This window comes from Manis javanica, chromosome 2, assembly GCF_040802235.1.
Source record: "Manis javanica isolate MJ-LG chromosome 2, MJ_LKY, whole genome shotgun sequence".
NCBI classification, from domain to species: domain Eukaryota; kingdom Metazoa; phylum Chordata; class Mammalia; order Pholidota; family Manidae; genus Manis; species Manis javanica.
Genome location: NC_133157.1, coordinates 191776747 through 191791724, shown reverse-complemented (window position 1 = coordinate 191791724; position 14978 = coordinate 191776747). Strand labels below are relative to the sequence as shown.

Here is a 14978-nt window from a genome sequence, read left to right as displayed (position 1 = left end):
TAGTATTTGAATATTTCTTTTCTAATAATCTATAATCCATTTTAAATCCATGTATCAATGTAAATTTTCTATTTTTAATTAATAAATATATTTGTATTTGCCTCAGTAATAAATTCATTATGTTAAATAATATTTAGATATTAAGAGCATAAATTTACCAGATTTTTGTTTTTACTTATAATGCCTCACAAAATATTCTCTGGGTATTTATAAAACAGTGACTAAGCAAACCCTCTTTGAATATATATCTCATTGAAAAATAAACAACTGAACCAATATGTCTTGGACTAACACCAAAATGGATAATTGTGGAAATAATAGCTACATGAAAAAATGTACTACTGCTAAATAGCTTATTTCTTTTGTCTGATTTCATGATTTACTGTATTTTCTCCAAAACTTACTGAAGGAAAGTTTTCCTCTGAGTTTCAAAGAGGAAGCAAAATGCAACAATCACACAAAATTCAGAACTTTAATATTTTAAATAAGTAACCTCAGTTACTGCTCACAGACCCATCTTATAAAGGATACTCTATAAATTAAGAATATAGAACATTAGGCTGAATTCTGAACTCCTCTGATTTGTGGCACAGAAAAAAGTAAATGATGGACTAATTAGTTTGTGCACAGTTTCTTGACAAGGTAACAAATATGGTCAAGTAAATAGTTGATTATTTCAGGCTACCTTAAGTACATAACACACTTTAAACTCTTTGTTCAAATTGGAGGGCCTGTCATTGGTACTTGAATAATGTTTTCAATTTCTTAGTCTTCCTTGAGACGGGTACCCAAAGTCAAGGCATTTTTTATGTTAATTTTGGCTCTTGTTTACAACCTATTTGTGTAACTGTGGCTAACTTACAAAATGATTCTGAAGGATCTGATTCTTCAGATCTCTAAACTTGACTATTTGCAGGAAGATAGCCTTGTCTTAATTGCTGCTTTGTACAAGTGAATTTTAAGTTTCCCATTCTGATCAAGCAATCATTTTGCTGTTCCTAGAGCTGCCTACTCCAGATTGACTGTGTGCACATAAACACATAATTTTGTGTATTTGTGCTTGCTGTCATGAATTCTAGAGAAAAAAGTAGAACTAAGATGTATCATTTGCTTCCTATACATTTTCCCATAAGGTAATTATTTTCTTTAAACTTCACAGTTTAGGAACATGCTCAATTAAAGCATCCTTAAGGAATAGGGATAAGGAAACAAATGAGACAAACAGACCATATAAGTTAGTCAAGGTTACATAAATAGGAGCCAGAATTTATACACAGTACTCCATATCCCTTTTCTAAAGAAAGTTTCTCAAAGGCTTCTACTTACAGCAGAATCTCCTCAGGCTCTTGTTTAAAATGCACACTTAGTTCCCACCCCTCCCTGCTTCATGAAAACCTAGGGATAGGGTCTAGACACCCTTCCCTATCTTATATAGAAAGTTCAAGTAATGATAAACTCTTAAATTCAGAAATACTGGAATACTTTTCCACTTGAAGTGTAATTTTATGGAAAGTGTCACGCACCTGAAAATAAGGGTTTATAGTGACAAATGTCTTTTCAGGAATGATCATGACTTTATACTAAGTTGATGCCAATATATCTTTTCTACAAAGCTCAGGGCTTAGTCCAAGCTGGCATAAATCATTTTCTCTGGCACCACAATTCCAAAAGGAAAGCCGGTGAAGACAATATTATGAATGTTGCTTTCCTGGCACTAGCTATCTAAAGATTAGTTGAACTGGCATAACTTTTTCTTATGACTTGTTTTTAAATTAAGAATAGAAAAACATAATCATTCATCTTTGTAGAAACATATAAAGACTGGAAGTGAGGAAATAAACCAGAGTCAAGACATCCAAAGGGAAATCAGCATTCTATGCATTAACTGAGCAGGGTTTGTGTTTTTTGTTTTGTGTTTTTGATGCATAGAGTGAAGGTATGCCACATTAACATTCATGTGGCACCAAAAGAAAAGAATATTAATTTACAAAGAGCACCTTATTTAGCCTACTTGGTAGCACTAATTTAGATTACTAAAAATTTCTAACCCATTTTTTTTTTCAGCGATGATCTGAGTCTTCATTTTCCTCACCATTTCATGTTAAATCTGATTTTAAATAAGGTCATTTATTTTTTAAAACCCCGGTATTGCCAGAATCTTATTATATGTTAAGTTTCTGGAATAAATTAGCTTTAAGGAAAGAGTGTTTTTGTAAAGGCATTTAATTTTCAGAAAAAGAAAAGGCCAAGTTTGAAAACAGCTGGTAGCAAAGAAAAGTATCAGAATGCCAACTAGTAGCTGACCCAAGAGTGCCTATTATCTAGAAGAAATGAAGGGAGGAAGGAAGCTTCTCCATTGATCATAGAAAAAAAGAATATGGTTGACTTCAGATGTTACTAGTTTAGGAAGGAGGGAAGAGCCTGATCATAAGATTGGTCAGCCCAACTGAAAAAAATCATTAGATGTGCATAATCATATTAAGTCTTGCATGAGTCAAGCACACAAAGAGGTAAAGGTGGTTTCTTGATCAATGCTAACTGGAGCCAGAGAATAAATTATCTAATTTAGAGACATCTGATATCTGATCATGGATACATTGGAATGAATGAGGATATAATCTTGTTTTACACTTAAAAAAATAATCTCTCAAAATGTGTACCAGTATAATTTTACCCTATCCTTGACAAGTTGGAGTGTGTGAGAGAGAGAATGGCAGATATTCTTTCTTTGCTTACCTTGGAGGTTCTCTGGCTGGGATTATGCTGTCAGAATGGGAAGGACAGACAGAAAGCTACCACAATGAGCAGAATACAGTAGTTGATTTTGATTAAACGCTTTATTCATGAAAGAGTTGATAACAAGAATGGAAACAATCAAAGAGCTGGGATGCCTTCCACACAGGCACAGAGACAGCAACAAGTGGAATACGAAAATACAAGTCCAGCCAGTCAGCCTCTGCTCATTCACTTGGCCACCTTGAATATTGGTAATTACCCTCCCTGCATGTATTCTTTCTTCGGGTAGCTTTCCACATTTCTGCTGGTTGAATACTGCTTATCAGAGACATTCTGGGGAAATAGGAGTAAAGGCAACTGCTATTGCATGTTATTTTAAAAATACAAAGACTTTCTCTAGTAAAGATTCTTTTTGCAAAATCAGCATATAATCCCATTATCACTAGGACAGGACAGTGAGAGACCTTCCATCTCTATAAGTACCAACCTGCCTGTTTCTTACTTCATTTCACATTCAGTGCCACCAGGGATGCTCTTCTTAATATGATTTTCTCTGAATATGCTAGAGAAGTGAGACACCCTGGGGTCCTCCATAGGACCCAGTGATGGTCTCTGGCCCTGTTGGCAGAAGTCAAAACTCAACACAGTAGTATAACATCCCAAGCAGGAAACCACGCTTGTCAAAGGACCAGCCACTAATGGTTTTCCAGATTTGCTCTTGGCACCACAAGATTCCTCTTCTCTTGTTTTGTGTGCAGAACATCCCAGAGGAGCCCGATCTTTTCTGTGGAAAATCCAGTGATTGCATTTCTTCAAGGCTAATTGATAATTTATTAATTTCCTTGCCTTCTTTCAGGCAATTGTTCTTCATCACTAAGAAGTTTCCTGCTTAATTAACATGCCCACATTAATATTTTTTGTTTATACCTAGGACCAGTTCACTAGGTTTGCCATCTTGGAAAATTACATTTTATAATTTGTGATTTATGAAATCAGAATAAATTATGATTTATGAATCCTAAGCAAAACTGACAAAATCTATAAACAAATAAACCCTTCTTATGGAATGACTCACACTTTAGACTTTTTAAAAAATTTGACATGATTTCAAAAATGAGGTATATATATATCATCAACATTTTTCAGCTTATTCAACAATATTTTAAGCATTTATTTTTATGATTATCCATCTCATAACAATTCAGTATAGTTGCTATAATGCCATATCAATTCTTAAATTGGACCAGTCATAAGTCATGTTGGATATTGTTTACAGTTGATTAATTTGAATATTTGCTTCTGTTCAGTATAAAACTGAATAAAAATATGCTAAAGAAAAACTAGAAATGGTTGTGAATATCTGCATGAAAACCAATATTACTATTTTTCAAAAATAAACAAATACTTAAAATATGTTTTATTGCCTTTAAGCATGGCCTTTAAAGTCAAACTGATCTCACTAGCTGTGCTAAGTACTAGCTGTATATCTCTGATCCTTTTAAGTCCTCAATTTTCCTCATTTGAAAAATAGGAAGAAATAATAATACCATCTTCTAGTATGCATAAGGTAACATTTGTAAAGCAGCACAGTGCTGAATACATAATGATAACAATAATTGGTATTTATTGTAAATTATGTTGATAGTTACATTTTTATTTTTCAAAGCAAATCTAAAAAAAAATTTGTTGCACTATAGGAACTTGTGAAAAGCAAAGTGATTATCTAAGAGCAAAATTTCTTCCTTGCATTAGTTTGAGCTGAGGAATATTACACTCTGGAAACCCAGAGACTTAATCAAAGTAAGTTTGTGGGAAAATAATTAAGCTTAAAATAGAAGAATTAAACTTCCAACTTATCAGACCCCCAAATGAACTCCTTTTCTCTGCACTTCTACCTCACACCTGCTCTATTCATGGTTTTCCCCATGTCAGTCATAGTACATTCATCCTTCCAGGTGCTCAAACTAAAAACATCAGTTATTCTTGACTCTTCCTCTCTCTCTTTCATGCCATATCCAGTCCATCTACAAATCTTGATGGTTCTCCCATCAAAGTATTTGACTATTTATCTCCACACCCGCTGCTATTCTACCCTGATCTAAAAACAAATCTCATTTTGATTTGCATTTCTGTAAATATAAATAAGTATTAAAATATCCATTACTACTTTTCTTTAGTTTCCATTTTATACGTCAAGTGTAATCTTCCAAACAATACTTTATAGGTAATTTAAAATAAAAACCTTAAAATAAAGGATAGTAATTATTTTGTGACATAGCCTCTGCTCTTCATAAATACTGCAGTTAAAACATATCACAAAACTTTTGCTCAAATAAATCATAGTGTAAAAATGTAGTAATTGCAAACCTAAATTATCTTTCAATGATAAGTATCTAATTATCAGTACATGTTGTATTGCATTAAACTAGCATTTCTTCTATCTTTAACTGTGGAATGACCTTTTACTTTGCTAGCTTCATTTCTATATCTTTTTTGTTTCACTGCTTAATTTTCTTCTGTTGGAGAATTATCAAGACCATGAAAATGAAGAGCCAAAGGAAAGGAAGAAGACATGTGTTATTTGGCCTTTCACACTGATCTTGACTAACCCATGTTTTCATGAGCACCAGATTTACCAAGTTTTCAAAGAGGAACAGCAAGTGTTTGATGATGAAGGAAGTTTGGATTTAATTTTCACTTTAGGACACATGGATACTATTCCCTAAAACACTGGCATTCTGAAGATGTTCAAGCACTCTTTGTCCAGAAGCTACCAATAGCCCCAACTGCATGTGAGGCTCTCATGGCCCTGAGGGCTGTCAAAGCAAAGATGTTAGAAACCAGCTGCCTCCTCTCCTTCACTCATCCTTTTAAATCAGACAAGGGTGTCAGTGGAATCTCCTGCCACCATATCCTAGAGCAGCAACTTGCACACAGAATTTGCTCTTACAGAAAAATGATTCAAATGATATAGGGCAAATAACAGCAGTAATAAGAAAGATAACTTGTCCTGCAGTTCTTTGAGCACTTTCCATGTGCCCAGGACTATTTCAGTCATATCTGACATATTATTTCACTTAATCTGTAGAATATAAACAAGCAGACAACTGTGGCCATCCCCAGAGAAATAGTTTCAAGTAGAGTCGTGAAGAACACCCTAAATCTTTAGGACAGTTCAAAACCATCTCATGGACAAATATTTTAAGAGACTGAGATAGGAGCTTTGTTAAAGTAGAAAAAAAAGTTAACATATAAAAAATACAATGTACTGTATGGGAGCTGTTATATAGAGAAAGATAGTAAGTGCTTTGGGAACACCAGAGAAAGAGAATTTAATTCTGGACCTGATTCAGAAGAAAGTACCAGCCAAAGGAGATTACCCTACCAACACTCCTACAGGGAATGACTCAAAAGGCACCTGAGTTAGTCCCATTCCTCTTTTCTATTTCCAAATACTACCCCAATTTGTCTAAAATGTTTCATTTCTTTTGTCACCTTGCATGAAAATCAATCCAATTAGAGAATAATTTGAATGAGCATGTTCATTTTTCAAAATGAAAAGATAAAAGATGTCAGGGATAGAGGGATGCGGTGCAGTCAATCAGATCTTAGTAGGCTAAAAAGTTTGGTTCCCTCTTAGCCATGCCTTATAGTATGCAAGAAGCAAATGCAAGTACAGATGGCAGTGTTGTAGAGCAGTCAGAACTATGAATTTTCTTACAATTAGAAAAATGTGGCTTACCGCTTTACTAGCTTTATGAGCTTGAGAAAAATATTTGAGGTCTCATTCATTTCCCTTATCTAGCAGAAGAGAGAAACAGGTTTAGCTAACACTGTTATGTAACGTACATACATTGAGTAGGGCAGGGTCCAGAGCCTGGTTAAGCAACCAATAAATGGTAACTACTGATAATAAGTTGCAGAAAAAGAAAGAACAATGAGATCCTGGATGAATGAAGGACAACAAAAGCATACATTGCTTTTCCAGTGCTTTTGCCTAGGACAAGACGGGAGATGCCTGTTCAACAACAATGTGAAAATCAATGATGGAGTTGAGATTTAAATGAATCACACTGTGTCCAATGTTTTGGTAATAAAATCACAGGTAGTGCATTAATATTGCATCAACATTTGATCCACTCTGATGATTCTTTTTAGATTTCTTTTTCTGACTATAACTTTCCTTATGATCAGTCCTTACAAAACTAGGCGACAACACTACACGGGTGTTAAAGGAAGTGAGAAGAGTGTCTTAAATAAAAGTGAATATTTAAGAATATTTAAGAATAAAGTGCCAGGCCACAGGCAGTTTAATAAAACACCTGCCTTTTATTTTTTGTATATTTTATATACAACTTATAAGGTATTTATTAAAAAAAACACCTTATTTTACCAGATCATGTTTTGAAAGCAATTTATGGCTGACACTTAAGATTCTTCCTTTTAAAATACATGCAGATTGAGTACAAACTGAGCCAGAAGTGTTATTTTTTTTTATGCTTGTCATCACATGTTCACATGCCCCAGCTGTCCATTTCAAAAGGACATTGGGCTTATCCGTGTTGTAACTGTTGTAACAACTTATCCATGTTGTAACTCTTCCACAGCACAGTACACTGTGCTAAAAGACAAAATAGGGATGTTCTTCAAATCCCTTCACACAGGTCAAACCAAACTCAAAGCCAAGAATTGGAAAAGTGACTAAATAAAATTGCATTTCAATTTCTGGGGTTTTTTCCCCCAAAATTCTGGCTAATGTAGTTAATTGACAAAAGCAGCTGTATATTCTGATCATATATATGAACTATAAGTGTCAAGGCAATTTTTTTCTTGTCAGTGGTTGCCTTTGACAGTACAATCATAACCACATTAACAGCATTCACTCAGTTTTAACACTGAGGATTTTTCCAACAAAGCATGCTAGAGAAAAGTGCCAGGCCACAGGCAGTATAATAAAACACCTGCTTTTCACCCTGACTTCGCATAACTGTAAATGCCAATGCTCTCAGGGCTATTCCACCTCTGAGAGGCACAGGTTTTTTTGTTTTTATGTTTTTATGTTTTTCTTTTTCAGTTTTCAGTATATAACAGTATTCCACAGTGAGACTTTTATGGTTTTAAACCCAGTATTTATTTTCTGAATATGAAACATTCAAACATTGTTTTGTGCATTGTCACCTGAAATAACTCGAAAGACAGCAAAGAATTTTTCAAGACAGAATGTTGGTAACCCCAAATTGCTTATTAGGAATTTTAATAAAGAGACAAGCTCAGAAAATAATTGGCATTTATCAAATGGGAATGGAAGGGAAAAGGAAAATGCATATCCAGAGACAGAGTTGAAAGATATGACTGTTTCTCATCTCCAGCCGGTCAACTATTTGCAAATTAAAACAAAGCCTCAGTGCAAAGACCAAATAAAGGTCATGGATAGTTGTTTTCTAGTTATGTGTACACTTTCCTACATGGAATAATTTTAATTACTTTTAGTGAATTCAAACCACATCAGAAATTTAGCAACTTGAGCAAACTCAAAATATGAAAATACCATAACAACACTTAGGGAACATTAAGGATAATTTCAAAGAGATTTTATAGTAAATAAATGGGTGAAGGATCAACTTATATTATCTATTGTCTTTTAGAAGTCATTATAAATTTCAGAAAACAAGAGCAGTCACATAAAATTAATATTATAACATGCCTATGAAATGTTTTTGTCATGCTTCTTAATATGCAGTTATTATTTTCATCCTATTAAGTAAAAGTATACCCAATTAACAATAATGATGATGATGACTCAAGCTTGGACCAAATGAAGACTCCTGTCACCACACCGTTTGTTAAGACCTGATTCCCAGTGATTACCAATATTAGTCATTTCACTTGTACTAAATGACTTAGGGTAAAGAGATAATAGATTTGGCCCAAAGAAAGCCTAGAATACAATATAAGCCTAGAGAAATATCTTCTAATTATGGATCTTTCTATTTGCAGGGGCCATTAATAAGAAACAAAGACATCAAAGAAACCAATAATATTTTTGAAAAAGTTGTAGTGCCACCAGCCTGAATTAAAGGAGGTTGTGACTGTTCGAACAATAAAATTACCTTTGAGCCCTCAAGTTTCTATGGGCTGGCTAATGGAAGCTGTTCAGCAGCCAAAGAGAACAAATTCCCCAAAAAAAGGATATCGGAAAAGGAAGGACCTTCCAGCAGGTGAAGTCAAGAGTTCTCAGACATAATAGACTATGAAGCTACCTGCAAGAAACAAAACTGAGAATTGAATAAGCAAAGTTTCCTACAGTCAGGTTAGTAACCTCACAACAATTTCTCAATGGTATTTCAGAATTGCTGTGGACAAGCAGTAATTGCTGGGTTCTTTTCTTCTTCCCCCTTCAAAATGAGAATGTTTCTTGTGGGTCCCACTATTTTATGATGTGTATGTGGGGTGCAAATAACAAATGTCTTACTTAGTTCACTGGACTTTGGCTCAAGAGGAGCATTATTTGAGCATGATGTATATATACTCAGATCCTGGATTTCAAGTTAGATGTTTTGATTGAATGACACCTTGGAGTCATTCTTTAGGATGGGGTGATTTCATTTTGCTTACAGGAAGGAAGTATTTGTGAACAAGGGCAGGCTGTGGTAGACTGCAGTATTCCACAAATAATCATTCCTTTTATACCCTTGCCATGCTTCTCTGTCAGTACAGTCTGCTTTCCTGTGCATGAACTCTGGCCTAGATTGCATTGCTTCCTTTGACTAATAGAATGTCTCATTAGAAGTTTTAAATGTGCTTACATATTTTGCATGACTTAATACCCACTATATTAATTTTTCCCTCCAAAATGAGAAAAGCACATCCAAGATATACTGGCTTATTCCTTAAGCTTGGCCTATGGAGTGAAAGATAATTATCATGGAGCCAAGGTCTATCTTTACAAATCTCAGCTTAACCCAGTAGAGCCACCACCTCCATGAACTTGAGCAAGCAATACATGTTTGTTATAACCCCAGAGATGTTGGGATTGTTTGTTACTATAGCAAAAGCTGGAAAACACAAGTTTTGAATGAATTTATTGTTGAAAATATAGAAGAATTATATTATCTATAAAAATGCTTCATTAATATAGGAAAACCATGTAAGGGTCTGAATGTACATAATTAAACAAACTCTTAACCAGAATTATTTATAGGTGGAACTTACAGAGATACTAGTTGAGTTACTTAGTTATTTGGCTACTTGGACAGTAGTTTTAACCTAATGGCAAAAGAAGTGACCCTAGATTCAGTGGCAAAGAGGGGATTTTGATAGGCTCTTCAGACATCTTCCATTTCTTTAAAAAAACAAGTCAAGTAGTATCTATAGGCCTAAAAATCTAAAAAAATAATAGTGTATATTGGGCAATGGGTCAATGTTTCTAAAGATGTTATACTTAAAGAAGATCCCTGATGATTTAAAATAGGGAATGCCGAAGTTGAATGCTTGGGACTTTGATTATTTAATGTTGTATATGTATGCCAACCCAAGTAACAAGAGTTTGTATCTGGAATGTAACTCAATTATGTATTGTTTGTTCTTTGTATTTTTCCCATTCTATAGTAAAGATTCTTCTTAGGTGGAAATAAAAAGACAAAGAAGTTTTACATAGAAATATGTCTCAAATGGTATCCATGTGTCACTGAGAGAAGAACTGAAGTGACAAATGTTGTGGCAAACCCCAGGGAATTATGAGTTCAAGAATTAATTAGAAGCTCCACATGCAGAAAGAAGTCTCTAAATAACCTTATTTAGGAAGGTCTATCATCTTACGACAAGGTAAACTAATCCCCTGATTCATCTTTTTAAATGTTCTTGCAACTGTGAAAGCATCATCAGGGTTATTTTTAAGTCCCAGAAAGTCATGTTTATAAGAACTGGTCCCATCTTGTGTGTTGCTAGTTTTGTGAACTTCTAAATGATATATCATATTTATAAAAATAATAAAGAAAAGAGATTAACATATATCTTAAAGGAGAATTGATGTATTGAGTCATTCATGCATCCATTCATTGAATATTTATTGAGTACCTGCTGTATACTATTCTTTGAATGACTGAGATGGGATATAAAAGAAATGACCATCTACTCCAGGAGCCTGTAATTTAACAAAAGTTTTAACCTAAAGGTAAAATATGTGTACCTTGGGTGTGTCAGGAGTCATACCTGTGAAATAAGTAATAAACATCTTAATAAATGATTTTTGTGTTAAAAAGAATAACCCAGGAAATAAATTATTTGAACACCTAGAGACTAAGATAAATAAAATGAGAGCTAGATGGGGAATCTTTAAAATTTCATAGAGGATTTAGACTTAAAAGGAGTTTGATCTTATAGATAGGTGAGGTTTGTTTGAGTTCTAAGAGCAAGAACGAAGGTGTCAATATAAGAAGCAGTGAAGAGAATATAGTAGTATCTTAAGGAGACTAAATTACTAAGAGGCTTAGTGCTAAAGAAAAATTAATTAATGTGCCATACTTATACTTGAAAACCTCTGCATGCTTCACAAATCATAGCCTTGCAAATGGAGAATGGCTAGCACAAGTAAGACAAAGGAAGCATGTCTGTTAGGATCACAGGGTCTCTAGCTCCGTTGGCATCTTTGGCTAACTCAGTGGGTGTCACGGTTAGCATTCATGAATATATATTGCCCATGATGTCACTGAACTGTTGCTGCATGGAATGAGAGAAATCCTTCATTGTACTTGAATGGGTAATGAGTATGTAGGTACTGGTATTATCTGGGTCTGTAGGGAGCGCAGTCAAATGATTCCCTATGCCAACTGAGCTCAACATTTTTTGACTGTTGTCTATAGTAAGAAATACATTTTAAATCACATCCAACACACACATTCCTAATTATATCTATATTGATATATGTTAAACATACAAATTATTAGAAAACAACACCTACTTTATGTTTACCTGCCTGAGAGTACACTGTGTACTGTTTACTGTAACTGTGGTGTCAGAGGCCATACATTTCCTTTAGTGTCATTGCTTTGTCTCCCCTGAAGTTTTTGGATTTTCACAGAACTCATATAGGATCTGAGGCTTGCAGTTCTTTTAGCTGTAAATCTCTGATACTATACTATTGCCCTATTGATATGGTGGCAAGCTGTAGGGGGAGGGAAAGTATTCTACAGTCCTGTGATTAGGTCTCAGTCTTTAAGGGAGCCTTACTTGGGTATTTCTCTTCCCCTAGGTCAGTTAGGCTTTAGTAAAACCCCAGTCAGCTAGGCTCTGGTAAAACAGATTCCCTTAAGGATAGACCTTGTTAAGGTCTATTCTATCAGGGGATATTTCAAAATGGTTACTTTCCCCCTCCTCCTGCTGGAAGCTCTAGGGGATTTGTCCCCCATCTTCATAGTGAGAAGGTTTCTGGAGGTAAAATTCAAAAAAAATATGGGAATCCCCTTAAAACTGGGACCCTTTGGAGGTTTTAACTCTCTAGCAAATCTACATTGAGCCCTTAGCAATTCATCAATTACAGTTTAAAGTAGTCCTACCAGTACTGGCTTTTACTGCTGGCATCTGCTCCTACCTAAACTGTGATTCTCTGTATCATCCTGTTTATCTCTCTAGTTTGGGGAGCAACAGTTTCTCCTTTGACCTCAGTTCTCTAACAAATCTTAGAATTGATGATTTTCAGTTTGTTCAGCATTTTTCTTGTGAGGATGGGAGTAACAACTTCCAAGCTCTTTCAATACTTTTTATGTGCAAGGAATATAATTTTTTTGCTATTCTATTTAATTCTCTCATTTAAAAAGTTGTGGATTACAAACCACCAAACTGGGTTACTCAGATGGTTATACAAATATTAAAAGGAAACACAATTGATTCTTCTAAAACCTGAAAGTGGGAAAACTGTAACTTCAAGAGCAATAAAAATGATTAATTTGATGAGGTAAAAATTAAAAGTTAAAAATGTGATATTAAAAATAGCTATATAAAAATCAAATGACTAACTGGGGAAAATAAATGTTACAGACAAAAGGTTAATATCTCTAATATGTATAAAATCTTCCAAACTGAAGAAAAAAGAATACCCTATAAATAGATAGACTAGAAATATGAAGAGTTCATAGGAAAAATAAATTCAAACAGCTTTTACCTATAAGAAAAGTTTTCAAGAACATTCATAACAATGGAAATGTAATTTAAAACTTCATTGAGTTATTATTTCTTTCCTATCAGATTGGGACAAATCCAAAAATCTGACAACGTACTCCATTGATAAGGCTGTGAAGAAATACACACTCTAATACATTATTATGGAAATCCAAGATATTTTATCTCCTATAGAGAGGAGAATTTGTAAATAATATAGCAAAATCATACAAGTACTTACACTTTGATTTAGCAATCCCAATTGTAGGAATTTACCATAGAGACATTGGTAAAAATACAAAAAAGGTTCACAAGGAATTCACTGAAGTACTGTTTATAATAACAAAGACTAGAAACAGCTTAAATGCTCATTAATTGGGAATGCATTAAACATAACCATGCTATATCAATATGATGGGATACTTTGTAGCTGTAAAAAGAAATGAGTAACATCTCATAAATATAGCCATAGCATGACCTCTATGATATATGGTTAAGTTTAAAAATCAGTGGTTATGGCATGCTGTCATTTATCTGTGAAAGTGGGAAAAAATTTCTCATAGTAAAAATAAAGTAGGGGAGGAGCCAAGATGGCGCCATGAGTAGGGCAAGGGAAAACTCCTCCCAAAACCATATATATTTTTGAAAGTACAACAAATACAACTATTCCTAAAAGAGAGACCATAGAATACAGTACAACAGCCAGGCTACATCTACATCTGTGAGAAATCAGCATCTTACGAAGGGGGTAAGATACAAGCCACGGCCTGGTGGGACCTGAGCACTCCCCTCACCCCAGCTCCCCAGTGGGAGGAGAGGAGTCGGAGCGGGGAGGGAGTGAAAGCCCAGGACTGCTAAACAACCAACTCTAGTAATCTACACTGGGAGCCCAGACACACAGTGCATGGTGTGCTGGATATTAGAGAAATGGAAAAGTAAAATCTGCGAGCAGGTCCCTGCAGCTGGCTCCCCTGGGACAAAAAAAAAAGCAAGTGCTTTTTGAAAGTCTTAAAGGGACAGATGCCTCACAGCTGAATGGAAGTGTCCCAGCACACTCCACCCAGCAGCTGGGAATCCCAGGCATCTTCAGGCACCCAGACAGACCCCTGGGAGGCTGCACAGATCTGAAGCCCCGCACAGTGATAACCAGCCTGCCAATAGTTCCCCCTCTGGTGCGGCCCTGCCACGATGGCTGAGCAGCAGGAGAGCAGCCCTGCATGAGCATGCAGCAGCCGAGCTGCTGGAGAGCACCCACACCCACAGCAACTTCCCAGAATCTCCTCATGGCATACAGCCACCCAGACCAGATGCAGGGGCTGCCGCTGATGTGCAGCTGCCCAGCACAGGCAGAGGAAACTGGGGCAAGGCACAAACGGGGGCCATTCTCACAGGAGAGCAGACCTGGTGTACCTGCCACTCCCCGCAGGACTCTGGGCTACCCTGACAGAAATCCAACCCAAGAGAGCTTAGAGGATTAATCCAGAGACTGCGTTAGGTGTGCAGGTAACCAACACAGACAGAAGAGAAGAGCAAGGTGACCAACAAGCAGGAAAGGTCTTTGTTCTCCCAGCTGACATATGCACAGGTTGCTATGTCTATCACCATGAAAAGGCAGAAGAATTTCGTCTAGTCCAGAATTACTCAGACAACACCTGAGAGAGGGTTTGGGGAGATAAATTTAACCAATCTTCCTGAAAAAGAATTCAAAATAAAGGTCATAACCATGCTGATGGACCTGCAGAGAAATATGCAAGAGCTACAGGATCAAGTTGGGAGGGAGAATGCAGAAATAAACCAATCTCTGCAAGGACTTAAGAGCAGACTGGATGAGGTGCAAGAGGCTGTTAATGGAATAGAAATCAGAGAACAGGAATACAGAGAAGCTGAGGCAGAGAGAGATAAAACAATATCCAGGAATGAAAGAATACTAAGAGAACTGTGTGACCAATCTAAATGGAAACATATTTGCATTATAGGGATACCAGAAGAAGAAGAGAGAGAAAAAGGGATACAAAGTGTCTTTGAAGAAATAATTGCTGACAACTTCCCCAAACTGGGGGAGGAAATAGTCTCTCAGACCATGGAAG

General features: G+C 35.7%; 1 long non-coding RNA gene across 1 annotated transcript in view; it reads left to right on the top strand.

Annotated features, from left to right (window-relative positions):
- The window catches only part of LOC140847977 (uncharacterized), a 127568-nt gene extending 116905 nt beyond the window's left edge, over nt 1-10663 (top strand). The window contains exons 3-4 of the long non-coding RNA XR_012128359.1: nt 8734-9046; nt 10345-10663. This is a non-coding gene — a long non-coding RNA (uncharacterized lncRNA). The remainder of the gene's footprint in view (nt 1-8733; nt 9047-10344) is intronic.
- The last annotated feature ends 4315 nt before the right edge of the window (nt 10664-14978 follow it).